Raw genomic sequence first — 22,047 nt, 5'->3', positions numbered from 1 at the left:
GAAAATCTTGATTTTGAATGTCAGCAGTGCTTTCTATTCTTCATCTCATTTTGTGGGTTTTTACCCCAAAAAGAGGACTTTTACTCTTGTTTGTCATCAAATATTAATTTCCCACAGCCCTAATATAGTGCAATTGAGAAAAAAAATTCTCTGCTGTTGAAACACTTTAAAAGGAATTAGAGAATATAATTTTCTTTACAGAATATAGGATGGCAACAAGCTTTACAAATTAAAACCAGTGGATTTACAGATCTGACTCTGCAAAGTTTGATAGCAGCACAGGAGTATTGTAAACTTTCATGCTTGAAGTGTCAACCGCTTGGGTTAAAAATGAAAACCAAACCATTCATCACGAAAGAAGAAGCAGATTAATCCGACGAGAATGGGATTCGAACCCATGCATGCAAAGCACAATGGATTAGCAGTCCATCGCCTTAACCACTCGGCCACCTCATCTACATAGCTCCTGTGCGTTTAGGTGGGAAGATGTTGAGAGGGTTTTTACCAGTCAGTGTTTTTTCACTGAAGATTGTATGTTGGCTTTTGTCAGAGTTGCCTTATCTCGTCAACTACAGTGCCTGTTGTTTGAAGTTAGCTTGGGGAAAACTCTATCAGAAATGAACCAGTGCTGAGGTTTTTAATATCAATTAGTCATAATTTTTCCTCCTTTTGGTTTTGCCATGGCATTTCTTCAATCTGTCTATTCTGTGTCATAACTTGGAAGCAAAACAAGTCCCAAATTTCAGCTGTGCTAAAAGATGGCTCATTCAATTGAAAAACTTCAAAGCCTTTGTCCTCGATACAGCTTCTGTAAATTTGTCAGTCTTTTAAATGAATGCTCTTCAAAATTTACTTGGCTTCTTAAGTGTTATGACTGAGATTGAAATCTTATTCCATGTTTCTGCTCTACGTGGAATGGAACTAAAGCTCAATATTGTTTTGCTGCACTAATCAGTTGAATGTTCGATTGGTGCTTCAATCTACCTTGGATTTCAAATGCATGCCATCTTCTGGTGCTGTGGCTTAGTTGGTTAAATCGCCTGTCTAATAAACAGGAGATCCTGAGTTCGAATCTCAACAGTGCCTTGTTTTCATCTCCTCACAAAGAAGCTTCCTATCTTAAAAATAGGTGTTTCACTTGCGACTGATAGTGCAATTGTGAGATTAAAAATCTCTTCTATCTAAGAGATATAAAGGAAGAAAGATGGCTTCAAGCATGACAATGTAAAACCAGTTGATTTAGTTTTGAAATGCCTCCTTTCTATGCATCTCTAATCCGTTTATCCAATGTATCTCACCTTTATGTCCTTTGGCTTAGTTCGTCAAAGAGCCTGTTTAGTAAACAGAAAATCTAGAATTTGAATGCCAGCAGTGCTATTCTTTCTTTATGTCAGTTTGGGGCTTCTTAACTCTCTAAGCAGGCTTTCTAATGTATCACACCTGTTTGTCCTTTGTCTTAGTTGGTCAAAGAGCCTGTTTAGTAAACAGAAAATCTTGAATTTGAATGCCAGCAGTCCTCTTCCTTCTTTATCTCAGTTTAGGGCTGTTTAACTCTCTAAGCAGGCTTTCTAATGTATCACACCTGTTTGTCCTTTGCCTTAGTTGGTCAAAGAGCCTATTTAGTAAATGGAAAATCTTGAATTTGAATGCCAGCAGTCCTTTTCCTTCTTTATCTCAGTTTAGGGCTGTTTAACTCTCTAAGCAGGCTTTTTAATGTTTCGCACCTGTTTGTCCTTTGGCTTAGTTGGTCAAAGAGCCTATTTAGTAAAAGGAAAATCTTGATTTTGAATGTCAGCAGTGCTTTCTATTCTTCATCTCATTTTGTGGGTTTTTACCCCAAAAAGAGGACTTTTACTCTTGTTTGTCATCAAATATTAATTTCCCACAGCCCTAATATAGTGCAATTGAGAAAAAAAATTATCTGCTGTTGAAACACTTTAAAAGGAATTAGAGGATATAATTTGCTTTACAGAATATAGGATGGCAACAAGCTTTACAAATTAAAACCAGTGGATTTACAGATCTGACTCTGCAAAGTTTGATAGCAGCACAGGAGTATTGTAAACTTTCATGCTTGAAGTGTCAACCGCTTGGGTTAAAAATGAAAACCAAACCATTCAACACGAAAGAAGAAGCAGATTAATCCGACGAGAATGGGATTCGAACCCATGCATGCAAAGCACAATGGATTAGCAGTCCATCACCTTAACCACTCGGCCACCTCATCTACATAGTGCCTGTGTGTTTAGGTGGGAAGATGTTGAGAGGGTTTTTACCAGTCAGTGTTTTTTCACTGAAGATTGTATGTTGGCTTTTGTCAGAGTTGCCTTATCTCGTCAACTACAGTGCCTGTTGTTTGAAGTTAGCTTGGGGTAAACTCTATCAGAAATGAACCAGTGCTGAGGTTTTTAATATCAATTAGTCATAATTTTTCTTCTTTTTGGTTTTGCCATGGCATTTCTTCAATCTGTCTATTCTGTGTCATAACTTGGAAGCAAAACAAGTCCCAAATTTCAGCTGTGCTAAAAAATGGCTCATTCAATTGCAAAACTTCAAAGCCTTTGTCCTCGATACAGCTTCTGTAAATTTGTCAGTCTTTTAAATGAATGCTCTTCAAAATTTACTTGGCTTCTTAAGTGTTATGACTGAGATTGAAATCTTATTCCATGTTTCTGCTCTACGTGGAATGGAACTAAAGCTCAATATTGTTTTGCTGCACTAATCAGTTGAATGTTCGATTGGTGCTTCAATCTACCTTGGATTTCAAATGCATGCCATCTTCTGGTGCTGTGGCTTAGTTGGTTAAATCGCCTGTCTAATAAACAGGAGATCCTGAGTTCGAATCTCAACAGTGCCTTTTTTTCATCTCCTCACAAAGAAGCTTCCTATCTTAAAAATAGGTGTTTCACTTGCGACTGATAGTGCAATTGTGAGATTAAAAATCTCTTCTATCTAAGAGATATAAAGGAAGAAAGATGGCTTCAAGCATGACAATGTAAAACCAGTTGATTTAGTTTTGATATGCCTCCTTTCTATGCATCTCTAATCCGTTTATCCAATGTATCTCACCTTTATGTCCTTTGGCTTAGTTCGTCAAAGAGCCTGTTTAGTAAACAGAAAATCTAGAATTTGAATGCCAGCAGTGCTATTCTTTCTTTATGTCAGTTTGGGGCTTCTTAACTCTCTAAGCAGGCTTTCTAATGTATCACACCTGTTTGTCCTTTGTCTTAGTTGGTCAAAGAGCCTGTTTAGTAAACAGAAAATCTTGAATTTGAATGCCAGCAGTCCTCTTCCTTCTTTATCTCAGTTTAGGGCTGTTTAACTCTCTAAGCAGGCTTTCTAATGTATCACACCTGTTTGTCCTTTGCCTTAGTTGGTCAAAGAGCCTATTTAGTAAATGGAAAATCTTGAATTTGAATGCCAGCAGTCCTTTTCCTTCTTTATCTCAGTTTAGGGCTGTTTAACTCTCTAAGCAGGCTTTTTAATGTTTCGCACCTGTTTGTCCTTTGGCTTAGTTGGTCAAAGAGCCTATTTAGTAAAAGGAAAATCTTGATTTTGAATGTCAGCAGTGCTTTCTATTCTTCATCTCATTTTGTGGGTTTTTACCCCAAAAAGAGGACTTTTACTCTTGTTTGTCATCAAATATTAATTTCCCACAGCCCTAATATAGTGCAATTGAGAAAAAAAATTATCTGCTGTTGAAACACTTTAAAAGGAATTAGAGGATATAATTTTCTTTACAGAATATAGGATGGCAACAAGCTTTACAAATTAAAACCAGTGGATTTACAGATCTGACTCTGCAAAGTTTGATAGCAGCACAGGAGTATTGTAAACTTTCATGCTTGAAGTGTCAACCGCTTGGGTTAAAAATGAAAACCAAACCATTCAACACGAAAGAAGAAGCAGATTAATCCGACGAGAATGGGATTCGAACCCATGCATGCAAAGCACAATGGATTAGCAGTCCATCGCCTTAACCACTCGGCCACCTCATCTACATAGTGCCTGTGCGTTTAGGTGGGAAGATGTTGAGAGGGTTTTTACCAGTCAGTGTTTTTTCACTGAAGATTGTATGTTGGCTTTTGTCAGAGTTGCCTTATCTCGTCAACTACAGTGCCTGTTGTTTGAAGTTAGCTTGGGGTAAACTCTATCAGAAATGAACCAGTGCTGAGGTTTTTAATATCAATTAGTCATAATTTTTCTTCTTTTTGGTTTTGCCATGGCATTTCTTCAATCTGTCTATTCTGTGTCATAACTTGGAAGCAAAACAAGTCCCAAATTTCAGCTGTGCTAAAAGATGGCTCATTCAATTGCAAAACTTCAAAGCCTTTGTCCTCGATACAGCTTCTGTAAATTTGTCAGTCTTTTAAATGAATGCTCTTCAAAATTTACTTGGCTTCTTAAGTGTTATGACTGAGATTGAAATCTTATTCCATGTTTCTGCTCTACGTGGAATGGAACTAAAGCTCAATATTGTTTTGCTGCACTAATCAGTTGAATGTTCGATTGGTGCTTCAATCTACCTTGGATTTCAAATGCATGCCATCTTCTGGTGCTGTGGCTTAGTTGGTTAAATCACCTGTTTAGTAAACAGGAGATCCTGAGTTCGAATCTTAACAGTGCCTTGTTTTCATCTCCTCACAAAGAAGCTTCCTATCTTAAAAATAGGTGTTTCACTTGCGACTGATAGTGCAATTGTGAGATTAAAAATCTCTTCTATCTAAGAGATATAAAGGAAGAAAGATGGCTTCAAGCATGACAATGTAAAACCAGTTGATTTAGTTTTGAAATGCCTCCTTTCTATGCATCTCTAATCCGTTTATCCAATGTATCTCACCTTTATGTCCTTTGGCTTAGTTCGTCAAAGAGCCTGTTTAGTAAACAGAAAATCTTGAATTTGAATGCCAGCAGTGCTATTCTTTCTTTATGTCAGTTTGGGGCTTCTTAACTCTCTAAGCAGGCTTTCTAATGTATCACACCTGTTTGTCCTTTGTCTTAGTTGGTCAAAGAGCCTGTTTAGTAAACAGAAAATCTTGAATTTGAATGCCAGCAGTCCTCTTCCTTCTTTATCTCAGTTTAGGGCTGTTTAACTCTCTAAGCAGGCTTTCTAATGTATCACACCTGTTTGTCCTTTGCCTTAGTTGGTCAAAGAGCCTATTTAGTAAATGGAAAATCTTGAATTTGAATGCCAGCAGTCCTTTTCCTTCTTTATCTCAGTTTAGGGCTGTTTAACTCTCTAAGCAGGCTTTTTAATGTTTCGCACCTGTTTGTCCTTTGGCTTAGTTGGTCAAAGAGCCTATTTAGTAAAAGGAAAATCTTGATTTTGAATGTCAGCAGTGCTTTCTATTCTTCATCTCATTTTGTGGGTTTTTACCCCAAAAAGAGGACTTTTACTCTTGTTTGTCATCAAATATTAATTTCCCACAGCCCTAATATAGTGCAATTGAGAAAAAAAATTATCTGCTGTTGAAACACTTTAAAAGGAATTAGAGGATATAATTTTCTTTACAGAATATAGGATGGCAACAAGCTTTACAAATTAAAACCAGTGGATTTACAGATCTGACTCTGCAAAGTTTGATAGCAGCACAGGAGTATTGTAAACTTTCATGCTTGAAGTGTCAACCGCTTGGGTTAAAAATGAAAACCAAACCATTCAACACGAAAGAAGAAGCAGATTAATCCGACGAGAATGGGATTCGAACCCATGCATGCAAAGCACAATGGATTAGCAGTCCATCGCCTTAACCACTCGGCCACCTCATCTACATAGCGCCTGTGCGTTTAGGTGGGAAGATGTTGAGAGGGTTTTTACCAGTCAGTGTTTTTTCACTGAAGATTGTATGTTGGCTTTTGTCAGAGTTGCCTTATCTCGTCAACTACAGTGCCTGTTGTTTGAAGTTAGCTTGGGGTAAACTCTATCAGAAATGAACCAGTGCTGAGGTTTTTAATATCAATTAGTCATAATTTTTCTTCTTTTTGGTTTTGCCATGGCATTTCTTCAATCTGTCTATTCTGTGTCATAACTTGGAAGCAAAACAAGTCCCAAATTTCAGCTGTGCTAAAAGATGGCTCATTCAATTGCAAAACTTCAAAGCCTTTGTCCTCGATACAGCTTCTGTAAATTTGTCAGTCTTTTAAATGAATGCTCTTCAAAATTTACTTGGCTTCTTAAGTGTTATGACTGAGATTGAAATCTTATTCCATGTTTCTGCTCTACGTGGAATGGAACTAAAGCTCAATATTGTTTTGCTGCACTAATCAGTTGAATGTTCGATTGGTGCTTCAATCTACCTTGGATTTCAAATGCATGCCATCTTCTGGTGCTGTGGCTTAGTTGGTTAAATCACCTGTTTAGTAAACAGGAGATCCTGAGTTCGAATCTCAACAGTGCCTTGTTTTCATCTCCTCACAAAGAAGCTTCCTATCTTAAAAATAGGTGTTTCACTTGCGACTGATAGTGCAATTGTGAGATTAAAAATCTCTTCTATCTAAGAGATATAAAGGAAGAAAGATGGCTTCAAGCATGACAATGTAAAACCAGTTGATTTAGTTTTGAAATGCCTCCTTTCTATGCATCTCTAATCCGTTTATCCAATGTATCTCACCTTTATGTCCTTTGGCTTAGTTCGTCAAAGAGCCTGTTTAGTAAACAGAAAATCTTGAATTTGAATGCCAGCAGTGCTATTCTTTCTTTATGTCAGTTTGGGGCTTCTTAACTCTCTAAGCAGGCTTTCTAATGTATCACACCTGTTTGTCCTTTGTCTTAGTTGGTCAAAGAGCCTGTTTAGTAAACAGAAAATCTTGAATTTGAATGCCAGCAGTCCTCTTCCTTCTTTATCTCAGTTTAGGGCTGTTTAACTCTCTAAGCAGGCTTTCTAATGTATCACACCTGTTTGTCCTTTGCCTTAGTTGGTCAAAGAGCCTATTTAGTAAATGGAAAATCTTGAATTTGAATGCCAGCAGTCCTTTTCCTTCTTTATCTCAGTTTAGGGCTGTTTAACTCTCTAAGCAGGCTTTTTAATGTTTCGCACCTGTTTGTCCTTTGGCTTAGTTGGTCAAAGAGCCTATTTAGTAAAAGGAAAATCTTGATTTTGAATGTCAGCAGTGCTTTCTATTCTTCATCTCATTTTGTGGGTTTTTACCCCAAAAAGAGGACTTTTACTCTTGTTTGTCATCAAATATTAATTTCCCACAGCCCTAATATAGTGCAATTGAGAAAAAAAATTATCTGCTGTTGAAACACTTTAAAAGGAATTAGAGGATATAATTTTCTTTACAGAATATAGGATGGCAACAAGCTTTACAAATTAAAACCAGTGGATTTACAGATCTGACTCTGCAAAGTTTGATAGCAGCACAGGAGTATTGTAAACTTTCATGCTTGAAGTGTCAACCGCTTGGGTTAAAAATGAAAACCAAACCATTCAACACGAAAGAAGAAGCAGATTAATCCGACGAGAATGGGATTCGAACCCATGCATGCAAAGCACAATGGATTAGCAGTCCATCGCCTTATCCACTCGGCCACCTCATCTACATAGCGCCTGTGCGTTAAGGTGGGAAGATGTTGAGAGGGTTTTTACCAGTCAGTGTTTTTTCACTGAAGATTGTATGTTGGCTTTTGTCAGAGTTGCCTTATCTCGTCAACTACAGTGCCTGTTGTTTGAAGTTAGCTTGGGGTAAACTCTGTCAGAAATGAACCAGTGCTGAGGTTTTTAATATCAATTAGTCATAATTTTTCTTCTTTTTGGTTTTGCCATGGCATTTCTTCAATCTGTCTATTCTGTGTCATAACTTGGAAGCAAAACAAGTCCCAAATTTCAGCTGTGCTAAAAGATGGCTCATTCAATTGAAAAACTTCAAAGCCTTTGTCCTCGATACAGCTTCTGTAAATTTGTCAGTCTTTTAAATGAATGCTCTTCAAAATTTACTTGGCTTCTTAAGTGTTATGACTGAGATTGAAATCTTATTCCATGTTTCTGCTCTACGTGGAATGGAACTAAAGCTCAATATTGTTTTGCTGCACTAATCAGTTGAATGTTCGATTGGTGCTTCAATCTACCTTGGATTTCAAATGCATGCCATCTTCTGGTGCTGTGGCTTAGTTGGTTAAATCACCTGTTTAGTAAACAGGAGATCCTGAGTTCGAATCTCAACAGTGCCTTGTTTTCATCTCCTCACAAAGAAGCTTCCTATCTTAAAAATAGGTGTTTCACTTGCGACTGATAGTGCAATTGTGAGATTAAAAATCTCTTCTATCTAAGAGATATAAATGAAGAAAGATGGCTTCAAGCATGACAATGTAAAACCAGTTGATTTAGTTTTGAAATGCCTCCTTTCTATGCATCTCTAATCCGTTTATCCAATGTATCTCACCTTTATGTCCTTTGGCTTAGTTCGTCAAAGAGCCTGTTTAGTAAACAGAAAATCTTGAATTTGAATGCCAGCAGTGCTATTCTTTCTTTATGTCAGTTTGGGGCTTCTTAACTCTCTAAGCAGGCTTTCTAATGTATCACACCTGTTTGTCCTTTGTCTTAGTTGGTCAAAGAGCCTGTTTAGTAAACAGAAAATCTTGAATTTGAATGCCAGCAGTCCTCTTCCTTCTTTATCTCAGTTTAGGGCTGTTTAACTCTCTAAGCAGGCTTTCTAATGTATCACACCTGTTTGTCCTTTGCCTTAGTTGGTCAAAGAGCCTATTTAGTAAATGGAAAATCTTGAATTTGAATGCCAGCAGTCCTTTTCCTTCTTTATCTCAGTTTAGGGCTGTTTAACTCTCTAAGCAGGCTTTTTAATGTTTCGCACCTGTTTGTCCTTTGGCTTAGTTGGTCAAAGAGCCTATTTAGTAAAAGGAAAATCTTGATTTTGAATGTCAGCAGTGCTTTCTATTCTTCATCTCATTTTGTGGGTTTTTACCCCAAAAAGAGGACTTTTACTCTTGTTTGTCATCAAATATTAATTTCCCACAGCCCTAATATAGTGCAATTGAGAAAAAAAATTATCTGCTGTTGAAACACTTTAAAAGGAATTAGAGGATATAATTTTCTTTACAGAATATAGGATGGCAACAAGCTTTACAAATTAAAACCAGTGGATTTACAGATCTGACTCTGCAAAGTTTGATAGCAGCACAGGAGTATTGTAAACTTTCATGCTTGAAGTGTCAACCGCTTGGGTTAAAAATGAAAACCAAACCATTCAACACGAAAGAAGAAGCAGATTAATCCGACGAGAATGGGATTCGAACCCATGCATGCAAAGCACAATGGATTAGCAGTCCATCGCCTTATCCACTCGGCCACCTCATCTACATAGCGCCTGTGCGTTTAGGTGGGAAGATGTTGAGAGGGTTTTTACCAGTCAGTGTTTTTTCACTGAAGATTGTATGTTGGCTTTTGTCAGAGTTGCCTTATCTCGTCAACTACAGTGCCTGTTGTTTGAAGTTAGCTTGGGGTAAACTCTGTCAGAAATGAACCAGTGCTGAGGTTTTTAATATCAATTAGTCATAATTTTTCTTCTTTTTGGTTTTGCCATGGCATTTCTTCAATCTGTCTATTCTGTGTCATAACTTGGAAGCAAAACAAGTCCCAAATTTCAGCTGTGCTAAAAGATGGCTCATTCAATTGAAAAACTTCAAAGCCTTTGTCCTCGATACAGCTTCTGTAAATTTGTCAGTCTTTTAAATGAATGCTCTTCAAAATTTACTTGGCTTCTTAAGTGTTATGACTGAGATTGAAATCTTATTCCATGTTTCTGCTCTACGTGGAATGGAACTAAAGCTCAATATTGTTTTGCTGCACTAATCAGTTGAATGTTCGATTGGTGCTTCAATCTACCTTGGATTTCAAATGCATGCCATCTTCTGGTGCTGTGGCTTAGTTGGTTAAATCACCTGTTTAGTAAACAGGAGATCCTGAGTTCGAATCTCAACAGTGCCTTGTTTTCATCTCCTCACAAAGAAGCTTCCTATCTTAAAAATAGGTGTTTCACTTGCGACTGATAGTGCAATTGTGAGATTAAAAATCTCTTCTATCTAAGAGATATAAATGAAGAAAGATGGCTTCAAGCATGACAATGTAAAACCAGTTGATTTAGTTTTGAAATGCCTCCTTTCTATGCATCTCTAATCCGTTTATCCAATGTATCTCACCTTTATGTCCTTTGGCTTAGTTCGTCAAAGAGCCTGTTTAGTAAACAGAAAATCTTGAATTTGAATGCCAGCAGTGCTATTCTTTCTTTATGTCAGTTTGGGGCTTCTTAACTCTCTAAGCAGGCTTTCTAATGTATCACACCTGTTTGTCCTTTGTCTTAGTTGGTCAAAGAGCCTGTTTAGTAAACAGAAAATCTTGAATTTGAATGCCAGCAGTCCTCTTCCTTCTTTATCTCAGTTTAGGGCTGTTTAACTCTCTAAGCAGGCTTTCTAATGTATCACACCTGTTTGTCCTTTGCCTTAGTTGGTCAAAGAGCCTATTTAGTAAATGGAAAATCTTGAATTTGAATGCCAGCAGTCCTTTTCCTTCTTTATCTCAGTTTAGGGCTGTTTAACTCTCTAAGCAGGCTTTTTAATGTTTCGCACCTGTTTGTCCTTTGGCTTAGTTGGTCAAAGAGCCTATTTAGTAAAAGGAAAATCTTGATTTTGAATGTCAGCAGTGCTTTCTATTCTTCATCTCATTTTGTGGGTTTTTACCCCAAAAAGAGGACTTTTACTCTTGTTTGTCATCAAATATTAATTTCCCACAGCCCTAATATAGTGCAATTGAGAAAAAAAATTATCTGCTGTTGAAACACTTTAAAAGGAATTAGAGGATATAATTTTCTTTACAGAATATAGGATGGCAACAAGCTTTACAAATTAAAACCAGTGGATTTACAGATCTGACTCTGCAAAGTTTGATAGCAGCACAGGAGTATTGTAAACTTTCATGCTTGAAGTGTCAACCGCTTGGGTTAAAAATGAAAACCAAACCATTCAACACGAAAGAAGAAGCAGATTAATCCGACGAGAATGGGATTCGAACCCATGCATGCAAAGCACAATGGATTAGCAGTCCATCGCCTTATCCACTCGGCCACCTCATCTACATAGCGCCTGTGCGTTTAGGTGGGAAGATGTTGAGAGGGTTTTTACCAGTCAGTGTTTTTTCACTGAAGATTGTATGTTGGCTTTTGTCAGAGTTGCCTTATCTCGTCAACTACAGTGCCTGTTGTTTGAAGTTAGCTTGGGGTAAACTCTGTCAGAAATGAACCAGTGCTGAGGTTTTTAATATCAATTAGTCATAATTTTTCTTCTTTTTGGTTTTGCCATGGCATTTCTTCAATCTGTCTATTCTGTGTCATAACTTGGAAGCAAAACAAGTCCCAAATTTCAGCTGTGCTAAAAGATGGCTCATTCAATTGAAAAACTTCAAAGCCTTTGTCCTCGATACAGCTTCTGTAAATTTGTCAGTCTTTTAAATGAATGCTCTTCAAAATTTACTTGGCTTCTTAAGTGTTATGACTGAGATTGAAATCTTATTCCATGTTTCTGCTCTACGTGGAATGGAACTAAAGCTCAATATTGTTTTGCTGCACTAATCAGTTGAATGTTCGATTGGTGCTTCAATCTTCCTTGGATTTCAAATGCATGCCATCTTCTGGTGCAGTGGCTTAGTTGGTTAAAGCGCCTGTCTAGTAAACAGGAGATCCTGAGTTCGAATCTCAGCAGTGCCTTGTTTTCATCTCCTCACAAAGAAGCTTCCTATCTTAAAAATAGGTGTTTCCCTTGCGACTGATAGTGCAATTGAGAGATTAAAAATCTCTTCTATCTAAGAGGTATAAAGGAAGAAAGATGGATTCAAGCATGACAATGTAAAACCAGTTGATTTAGTTTTGAAATTCCTCCTTTCTATGCATCTCTAATCCGTTTATCCAATGTATCTCACCTTTATGTCCTTTGGCTTAGTTGGTCAAAGAGCCTGTTTAGTAAACAGAAAATCTTGAATTTGAATGCCAGCAGTGCTATTCTTTCTTTATGTCAGTTTGGGGCTTCTTAACTCTCTAAGCAGGCTTTCTAATGTATCACACCTGTTTGTCCTTTGTCTTAGTTGGTCAAAGAGCCTGTTTAGTAAACAGAAAATCTTGAATTTGAATGCCAGCAGTCCTCTTCCTTCTTTATCTCAGTTTAGGGCTGTTTAACTCTCTAAGCAGGCTTTCTAATGTATCACACCTGTTTGTCCTTTGCCTTAGTTGGTCAAAGAGCCTATTTAGTAAATGCAAAATCTTGAATTTGAATGCCAGCAGTCCTTTTCCTTCTTTATCTCAGTTTAGGGCTGTTTAACTCTCTAAACAGGCTTTTTAATGTTTCGCACCTGTTTGTCCTTTGGCTTAGTTGGTCAAAGAGCCTATTTAGTAAAAGGAAAATCTTGATTTTGAATGTCAGCAGTGCTTTCTATTCTTCATCTCATTTTGTGGGTTTTTACCCCAAAAAGAGGACTTTTACTCTTGTTTGTCATCAAATATTAATTTCCCACAGCCCTAATATAGTGCAATTGAGAAAAAAAATTCTCTGCTGTTGAAACACTTTAAAAGGAATTAGAGGATATAATTTTCTTTACAGAATATAGGATGGCAACAAGCTTTACAAATTAAAACCAGTGGATTTACAGATCTGACTCTGCAAAGTTTGATAGCAGCACAGGAGTATTGTAAACTTTCATGCTTGAAGTGTCAACCGCTTGGGTTAAAAATGAAAACCAAACCATTCAACACGAAAGAAGAAGCAGATTAATCCGACGAGAATGGGATTCGAACCCATGCATGCAAAGCACAATGGATTAGCAGTCCATCGCCTTAACCACTCGGCCACCTCATCTACATAGCGCCTGTGCGTTTAGGTGGGAAGATGTTGAGAGGGTTTTTACCAGTCAGTGTTTTTTCACTGAAGATTGCATGTTGGCTTTTGTCAGAGTTGCCTTATCTCGTCAACTACAGTGCCTGTTGTTTGAAGTTAGCTTGGGGTAAACTTTATCAGAAATGAACCAGTGCTGAGGTTTTTAATATCAATTAGTCATAATTTTTCTTCTTTTTGGTTTTGCCATGGCATTTCTTCAATCTGTCTATTCTGTGTCATAACTTGGAAGCAAAACAAGTCCCAAATTTCAGCTGTGCTAAAAGATGGCTCATTCAATTGAAAAACTTCAAAGCCTTTGTCCTCGATACAGCTTCTGTAAATTTGTCAGTCTTTTAAATGAATGCTCTTCAAAATTTACTTGGCTTCTTAAGTGTTATGACTGAGATTGAAATCTTATTCCATGTTTCTGCTCTACGTGGAATGGAACTAAAGCTCAATATTGTTTTGCTGCACTAATCAGTTGAATGTTCGATTGGTGCTTCAATCTTCCTTGGATTTCAAATGCATGCCATCTTCTGGTGCAGTGGCTTAGTTGGTTAAAGCGCCTGTCTAGTAAACAGGAGATCCTGAGTTCGAATCTCAGCAGTGCCTTGTTTTCATCTCCTCACAAAGAAGCTTCCTATCTTAAAAATAGGTGTTTCCCTTGCGACTGATAGTGCAATTGTGAGATTAAAAATCTCTTCTATCTAAGAGGTATAAAGGAAGAAAGATGGATTCAAGCATGACAATGTAAAACCAGTTGATTTAGTTTTGAAATTCCTCCTTTCTATGCATCTCTAATCCGTTTATCCAATGTATCTCACCTTTATGTCCTTTGGCTTAGTTGGTCAAAGAGCCTGTTTAGTAAAAAGAAAATCTTGAATTTGAATGCCAGCAGTGCTATTCTTTCTTTATGTCAGTTTGGGGCTTCTTAACTCTCTAAGCAGGCTTTCTAATGTATCACACCTGTTTGTCCTTTGTCTTAGTTGGTCAAAGAGCCTGTTTAGTAAACAGAAAATCTTGAATTTGAATGCCAGCAGTCCTCTTCCTTCTTTATCTCAGTTTAGGGCTGTTTAACTCTCTAAGCAGGCTTTCTAATGTATCACACCTGTTTGTCCTTTGCCTTAGTTGGTCAAAGAGCCTATTTAGTAAATGCAAAATCTTGAATTTGAATGCCAGCAGTCCTTTTCCTTCTTTATCTCAGTTTAGGGCTGTTTAACTCTCTAAGCAGGCTTTTTAATGTTTCGCACCTGTTTGTCCTTTGGCTTAGTTGGTCAAAGAGCCTATTTAGTAAAAGGAAAATCTTGATTTTGAATGTCAGCAGTGCTTTCTATTCTTCATCTCATTTTGTGGGTTTTTACCCCAAAAAGAGGACTTTTACTCTTGTTTGTCATCAAATATTAATTTCCCACAGCCCTAATATAGTGCAATTGAGAAAAAAAATTCTCTGCTGTTGAAACACTTTAAAAGGAATTAGAGGATATAATTTTCTTTACAGAATATAGGATGGCAACAAGCTTTACAAATTAAAACCAGTGGATTTACAGATCTGACTCTGCAAAGTTTGATAGCAGCACAGGAGTATTGTAAACTTTCATGCTTGAAGTGTCAACCGCTTGGGTTAAAAATGAAAACCAAACCATTCAACACGAAAGAAGAAGCAGATTAATCCGACGAGAATGGGATTCGAACCCATGCATGCAAAGCACAATGGATTAGCAGTCCATCGCCTTAACCACTCGGCCACCTCATCTACATAGCGCCTGTGCGTTTAGGTGGGAAGATGTTGAGAGGGTTTTTACCAGTCAGTGTTTTTTCACTGAAGATTGTATGTTGGCTTTTGTCAGAGTTGCCTTATCTCGTCAACTACAGTGCCTGTTGTTTGAAGTTAGCTTGGGGAAAACTCTATCAGAAATGAACCAGTGCTGAGGTTTTTAATATCAATTAGTCATAATTTTTCCTCCTTTTGGTTTTGCCATGGCATTTCTTCAATCTGTCTATTCTGTGTCATAACTTGGAAGCAAAACAAGTCCCAAATTTCAGCTGTGCTAAAAGATGGCTCATTCAATTGAAAAACTTCAAAGCCTTTGTCCTCGATACAGCTTCTGTAAATTTGTCAGTCTTTTAAATGAATGCTCTTCAAAATGTACTTGGCTTCTTAAGTGTTATGACTGAGATTGAAATCTTATTCCATGTTTCTGCTCTACGTGGAATGGAACTAAAGCTCAATATTGTTTTGCTGCACTAATCAGTTGAATGTTCGATTGGTGCTTCAATCTACCTTGGATTTCAAATGCATGCCATCTTCTGGTGCTGTGGCTTAGTTGGTTAAATCGCCTGTCTAGTAAACAGGAGATCCTGAGTTCGAATCTCAACAGTGCCTTGTTTTCATCTCCTCACAAAGAAGCTTCCTATCTTAAAAATAGGTGTTTCACTTGCGACTGATAGTGCAATTGTGAGATTAAAAATCTCTTCTATCTAAGAGATATAAAGGAAGAAAGATGGCTTCAAGCATGATAATGTAAAACCAGTTGATTTAGTTTTGAAATGCCTCCTTTCTATGCATCTCTAATCTGTTTATCCAATGTATCTCACCTTTATGTCCTTTGGCTTAGTTCGTCAAAGAGCCTGTTTAGTAAACAGAAAATCTTGAATTTGAATGCCAGCAGTGCTATTCTTTCTTTATGTCAGTTTGGGGCTTCTTAACTCTCTAAGCAGGCTTTCTAATGTATCACACCTGTTTGTCCTTTGTCTTAGTTGGTCAAAGAGCCTGTTTAGTAAACAGAAAATCTTGAATTTGAATGCCAGCAGTCCTCTTCCTTCTTTATCTCAGTTTAGGGCTGTTTAACTCTCTAAGCAGGCTTTCTAATGTATCACACCTGTTTGTCCTTTGCCTTAGTTGGTCAAAGAGCCTATTTAGTAAATGGAAAATCTTGAATTTGAATGCCAGCAGTCCTTTTCCTTCTTTATCTCAGTTTAGGGCTGTTTAACTCTCTAAGCAGGCTTTTTAATGTTTCGCACCTGTTTGTCCTTTGGCTTAGTTGGTCAAAGAGCCTATTTAGTAAAAGGAAAATCTTGATTTTGAATGTCAGCAGTGCTTTCTATTCTTCATCTCATTTTGTGGGTTTTTACCCCAAAAAGAGGACTTTTACTCTTGTTTGTCATCAAATATTAATTTCCCACAGCCCTAATATAGTGCAATTGAGAAAAAAAATTATCTGCTGTTGAAACACTTTAAAAGGAATTAGAGGATATAATTTTCTTTACAGAATATAGGATGGCAACAAGCTTTACAAATTAAAACCAGTGGATTTACAGATCTGACTCTGCAAAGTTTGATAGCAGCACAGGTGTATTGTAAACTTTCATGCTTGAAGTGTCAACCGCTTGGGTTAAAAATGAAAACCAAACCATTCAACACGAAAGAAGAAGCAGATTAATCCGACGAGAATGGGATTCGAACCCATGCATGCAAAGCACAATGGATTAGCAGTCGATCGCCTTATCCACTCGGCCACCTCATCTACATAGCGCCTGTGCGTTTAGGTGGGAAGATGTTGAGAGGGTTTTTACCAGTCAGTGTTTTTTCACTGAAGATTGTATGTTGGCTTTTGTCAGAGTTGCCTTATCTCGTCAACTACAGTGCCTGTTGTTTGAAGTTAGCTTGGGGTAAACTCTATCAGAAATGAACCAGTGCTGAGGTTTTTAATATCAATTAGTCATAATTTTTCTTCTTTTTGGTTTTGCCATGGCATTTCTTCAATCTGTCTATTCTGTGTCATAACTTGGAAGCAAAACAAGTCCCAAATTTCAGCTGTGCTAAAAGATGGCTCATTCAATTGAAAAACTTCAAAGCCTTTGTCCTCGATACAGCTTCTGTAAATTTGTCAGTCTTTTAAATGAATGCTCTTCAAAATTTACTTGGCTTCTTAAGTGTTATGACTGAGATTGAAATCTTATTCCATGTTTCTGCTCTACGTGGAATGGAACTAAAGCTCAATATTGTTTTGCTGCACTAATCAGTTGAATGTTCGATTGGTGCTTCAATCTTCCTTGGATTTCAAATGCATGCCATCTTCTGGTGCAGTGGCTTAGTTGTTTAAAGCGCCTGTTTAGTAAACAGGAGATCCTGAGTTCGAATCTCAGCAGTGCCTTGTTTTCATCTCCTCACAAAGAAGCTTCCTATCTTAAAAATAGGTGTTTCCCTTGCGACTGATAGTGCAATTGAGAGATTAAAAATCTCTTCTATCTAAGAGGTATAAAGGAAGAAAGATGGATTCAAGCATGACAATGTAAAACCAGTTGATTTAGTTTTGAAATTCCTCCTTTCTATGCATCTCTAATCCGTTTATCCAATGTATATCACCTTTATGTCCTTTGGCTTAGTTGGTCAAAGAGCCTGTTTAGTAAACAGAAAATCTTGAATTTGAATGCCAGCAGTGCTATTCTTTCTTTATGTCAGTTTGGGGCTTCTTAACTCTCTAAGCAGGCTTTCTAATGTATCACACCTGTTTGTCCTTTGTCTTAGTTGGTCAAAGAGCCTGTTTAGTAAACAGAAAATCTTGAATTTGAATGCCAGCAGTCCTCTTCCTTCTTTATCTCAGTTTAGGGCTGTTTAACTCTCTAAGCAGGCTTTCTAATGTATCACACCTGTTTGTCCTTTGCCTTAGTTGGTCAAAGAGCCTATTTAGTAAATGCAAAATCTTGAATTTGAATGCCAGCAGTCCTTTTCCTTCTTTATCTCAGTTTAGGGCTGTTTAACTCTCTAAGCAGGCTTTTTAATGTTTCGCACCTGTTTGTCCTTTGGCTTAGTTGGTCAAAGAGCCTATTTAGTAAAAGGAAAATCTTGATTTTGAATGTCAGCAGTGCTTTCTATTCTTCATCTCATTTTGTGGGTTTTTACCCCAAAAAGAGGACTTTTACTCTTGTTTGTCATCAAATATTAATTTCCCACAGCCCTAATATAGTGCAATTGAGAAAAAAAATTCTCTGCTGTTGAAACACTTTAAAAGGAATTAGAGGATATAATTTTCTTTACAGAATATAGGATGGCAACAAGCTTTACAAATTAAAACCAGTGGATTTACAGATCTGACTCTGCAAAGTTTGATAGCAGCACAGGAGTATTGTAAACTTTCATGCTTGAAGTGTCAACCGCTTGGGTTAAAAATGAAAACCAAACCATTCAACACGAAAGAAGAAGCAGATTAATCCGACGAGAATGGGATTCGAACCCATGCATGCAAAGCACAATGGATTAGCAGTCCATCGCCTTAACCACTCGGCCACCTCATCTACATAGCGCCTGTGCGTTTAGGTGGGAAGATGTTGAGAGGGTTTTTACCAGTCAGTGTTTTTTCACTGAAGATTGTATGTTGGCTTTTGTCAGAGTTGCCTTATCTCGTCAACTACAGTGCCTGTTGTTTGAAGTTAGCTTGGGGAAAACTCTATCAGAAATGAACCAGTGCTGAGGTTTTTAATATCAATTAGTCATAATTTTTCCTCCTTTTGGTTTTGCCATGGCATTTCTTCAATCTGTCTATTCTGTGTCATAACTTGGAAGCAAAACAAGTCCCAAATTTCAGCTGTGCTAAAAGATGGCTCATTCAATTGAAAAACTTCAAAGCCTTTGTCCTCGATACAGCTTCTGTAAATTTGTCAGTCTTTTAAATGAATGCTCTTCAAAATGTACTTGGCTTCTTAAGTGTTATGACTGAGATTGAAATCTTATTCCATGTTTCTGCTCTACGTGGAATGGAACTAAAGCTCAATATTGTTTTGCTGCACTAATCAGTTGAATGTTCGATTGGTGCTTCAATCTACCTTGGATTTCAAATGCATGCCATCTTCTGGTGCTGTGGCTTAGTTGGTTAAATCGCCTGTCTAGTAAACAGGAGATCCTGAGTTCGAATCTCAACAGTGCCTTGTTTTCATCTCCTCACAAAGAAGCTTCCTATCTTAAAAATAGGTGTTTCACTTGCGACTGATAGTGCAATTGTGAGATTAAAAATCTCTTCTATCTAAGAGATATAAAGGAAGAAAGATGGCTTCAAGCATGATAATGTAAAACCAGTTGATTTAGTTTTGAAATGCCTCCTTTCTATGCATCTCTAATCTGTTTATCCAATGTATCTCACCTTTATGTCCTTTGGCTTAGTTCGTCAAAGAGCCTGTTTAGTAAACAGAAAATCTTGAGTTTGAATGCCAGCAGTGCTATTCTTTCTTTATGTCAGTTTGGGGCTTCTTAACTCTCTAAGCAGGCTTTCTAATGTATCACACCTGTTTGTCCTTTGTCTTAGTTGGTCAAAGAGCCTGTTTAGTAAACAGAAAATCTTGAATTTGAATGCCAGCAGTCCTCTTCCTTCTTTATCTCAGTTTAGGGCTGTTTAACTCTCTAAGCAGGCTTTCTAATGTATCACACCTGTTTGTCCTTTGCCTTAGTTGGTCAAAGAGCCTATTTAGTAAATGGAAAATCTTGAATTTGAATGCCAGCAGTCCTTTTCCTTCTTTATCTCAGTTTAGGGCTGTTTAACTCTCTAAGCAGGCTTTTTAATGTTTCGCACCTGTTTGTCCTTTGGCTTAGTTGGTCAAAGAGCCTATTTAGTAAAAGGAAAATCTTGATTTTGAATGTCAGCAGTGCTTTCTATTCTTCATCTCATTTTGTGGGTTTTTACCCCAAAAAGAGGACTTTTACTCTTGTTTGTCATCAAATATTAATTTCCCACAGCCCTAATATAGTGCAATTGAGAAAAAAAATTATCTGCTGTTGAAACACTTTAAAAGGAATTAGAGGATATAATTTTCTTTACAGAATATAGGATGGCAACAAGCTTTACAAATTAAAACCAGTGGATTTACAGATCTGACTCTGCAAAGTTTGATAGCAGCACAGGTGTATTGTAAACTTTCATGCTTGAAGTGTCAACCGCTTGGGTTAAAAATGAAAACCAAACCATTCAACACGAAAGAAGAAGCAGATTAATCCGACGAGAATGGGATTCGAACCCATGCATGCAAAGCACAATGGATTAGCAGTCGATCGCCTTATCCACTCGGCCACCTCATCTACATAGCGCCTGTGCGTTTAGGTGGGAAGATGTTGAGAGGGTTTTTACCAGTCAGTGTTTTTTCACTGAAGATTGTATGTTGGCTTTTGTCAGAGTTGCCTTATCTCGTCAACTACAGTGCCTGTTGTTTGAAGTTAGCTTGGGGTAAACTCTATCAGAAATGAACCAGTGCTGAGGTTTTTAATATCAATTAGTCATAATTTTTCTTCTTTTTGGTTTTGCCATGGCATTTCTTCAATCTGTCTATTCTGTGTCATAACTTGGAAGCAAAACAAGTCCCAAATTTCAGCTGTGCTAAAAGATGGCTCATTCAATTGAAAAACTTCAAAGCCTTTGTCCTCGATACAGCTTCTGTAAATTTGTCAGTCTTTTAAATGAATGCTCTTCAAAATTTACTTGGCTTCTTAAGTGTTATGACTGAGATTGAAATCTTATTCCATGTTTCTGCTCTACGTGGAATGGAACTAAAGCTCAATATTGTTTTGCTGCACTAATCAGTTGAATGTTCGATTGGTGCTTCAATCTTCCTTGGATTTCAAATGCATGCCATCTTCTGGTGCAGTGGCTTAGTTGTTTAAAGCGCCTGTTTAGTAAACAGGAGATCCTGAGTTCGAATCTCAGCAGTGCCTTGTTTTCATCTCCTCACAAAGAAGCTTCCTATCTTAAAAATAGGTGTTTCCCTTGCGACTGATAGTGCAATTGAGAGATTAAAAATCTCTTCTATCTAAGAGGTATAAAGGAAGAAAGATGGATTCAAGCATGACAATGTAAAACCAGTTGATTTAGTTTTGAAATTCCTCCTTTCTATGCATCTCTAATCCGTTTATCCAATGTATATCACCTTTATGTCCTTTGGCTTAGTTGGTCAAAGAGCCTGTTTAGTAAACAGAAAATCTTGAATTTGAATGCCAGCAGTGCTATTCTTTCTTTATGTCAGTTTGGGGCTTCTTAACTCTCTAAGCAGGCTTTCTAATGTATCACACCTGTTTGTCCTTTGTCTTAGTTGGTCAAAGAGCCTGTTTAGTAAACAGAAAATCTTGAATTTGAATGCCAGCAGTCCTCTTCCTTCTTTATCTCAGTTTAGGGCTGTTTAACTCTCTAAGCAGGCTTTCTAATGTATCACACCTGTTTGTCCTTTGCCTTAGTTGGTCAAAGAGCCTATTTAGTAAATGGAAAATCTTGAATTTGAATGCCAGCAGTCCTTTTCCTTCTTTATCTCAGTTTAGGGCTGTTTAACTCTCTAAGCAGGCTTTTTAATGTTTCGCACCTGTTTGTCCTTTGGCTTAGTTGGTCAAAGAGACTATTTAGTAAAAGGAAAATCTTGATTTTGAATGTCAGCAGTGCTTTCTATTCTTCATCTCATTTTGTGGGTTTTTACCCCAAAAAGAGGACTTTTACTCTTGTTTGTCATCAAATATTAATTTCCCACAGCCCTAATATAGTGCAATTGAGAAAAAAAATTCTCTGCTGTTGAAACACTTTAAAAGGAATTAGAGGATATAATTTTCTTTACAGAATATAGGATGGCAACAAGCTTTACAAATTAAAACCAGTGGATTTACAGATCTGACTCTGCAAAGTTTGATAGCAGCACAGGAGTATTGTAAACTTTCATGCTTGAAGTGTCAACCGCTTGGGTTAAAAATGAAAACCAAACCATTCAACACGAAAGAAGAAGCAGATTAATCCGACGAGAATGGGATTCGAACCCATGCATGCAAAGCACAATGGATTAGCAGTCCATCGCCTTAACCACTCGGCCACCTCATCTACATAGCACCTGTGCGTTTAGGTGGGAAGATGTTGAGAGGGTTTTTACCAGTCAGTGTTTTTTCACTGAAGATTGCATGTTGGCTTTTGTCAGAGTTGCCTTATCTCGTCAACTACAGTGCCTGTTGTTTGAAGTTAGCTTGGGGTAAACTTTATCAGAAATGAACCAGTGCTGAGGTTTTTAATATCAATTAGTCATAATTTTTCTTCTTTTTGGTTTTGCCATGGCATTTCTTCAATCTGTCTATTCTGTGTCATAACTTGGAAGCAAAACAAGTCCCAAATTTCAGCTGTGCTAAAAGATGGCTCATTCAATTGAAAAACTTCAAAGCCTTTGTC

The 22,047-nt window shown here is 37.4% G+C and overlaps 7 non-coding genes across 7 annotated transcripts; all 7 read right to left on the bottom strand.

The window, feature by feature from the left end:
• Nucleotides 1–374: 374 nt before the first annotated feature.
• TRNAS-GCU (transfer RNA serine (anticodon GCU)) lies at nucleotides 375–456 on the bottom strand. The gene has a single exon. It is a non-coding gene; the product is annotated as a tRNA-Ser (tRNA).
• A 3,460-nt stretch (nucleotides 457–3,916) lies between these two features.
• Nucleotides 3,917–3,998, bottom strand: TRNAS-GCU (transfer RNA serine (anticodon GCU)). The gene has a single exon. It is a non-coding gene; the product is annotated as a tRNA-Ser (tRNA).
• Nucleotides 3,999–5,687: 1,689 nt separating this feature from the next.
• Nucleotides 5,688–5,769, bottom strand: TRNAS-GCU (transfer RNA serine (anticodon GCU)). Its single transcript has one exon. It is a non-coding gene; the product is annotated as a tRNA-Ser (tRNA).
• Nucleotides 5,770–12,771: 7,002 nt separating this feature from the next.
• TRNAS-GCU (transfer RNA serine (anticodon GCU)) lies at nucleotides 12,772–12,853 on the bottom strand. The gene has a single exon. It is a non-coding gene; the product is annotated as a tRNA-Ser (tRNA).
• A 1,689-nt stretch (nucleotides 12,854–14,542) lies between these two features.
• TRNAS-GCU (transfer RNA serine (anticodon GCU)) lies at nucleotides 14,543–14,624 on the bottom strand. The gene has a single exon. It is a non-coding gene; the product is annotated as a tRNA-Ser (tRNA).
• A 3,460-nt stretch (nucleotides 14,625–18,084) lies between these two features.
• Nucleotides 18,085–18,166, bottom strand: TRNAS-GCU (transfer RNA serine (anticodon GCU)). Its single transcript has one exon. It is a non-coding gene; the product is annotated as a tRNA-Ser (tRNA).
• A 3,460-nt stretch (nucleotides 18,167–21,626) lies between these two features.
• TRNAS-GCU (transfer RNA serine (anticodon GCU)) lies at nucleotides 21,627–21,708 on the bottom strand. Its single transcript has one exon. It is a non-coding gene; the product is annotated as a tRNA-Ser (tRNA).
• Nucleotides 21,709–22,047: the final 339 nt, after the last annotated feature.

Source organism: Dendrobates tinctorius, unplaced genomic scaffold (assembly GCF_039654945.1).
Source record: "Dendrobates tinctorius isolate UK_male_01 unplaced genomic scaffold, ASM3965494v1 ptg000204l, whole genome shotgun sequence".
NCBI classification, from domain to species: domain Eukaryota; kingdom Metazoa; phylum Chordata; class Amphibia; order Anura; family Dendrobatidae; genus Dendrobates; species Dendrobates tinctorius.
Note: the sequence above shows the minus strand (reverse complement) of the source record. Positions and strands in the feature narration are given on the sequence as shown.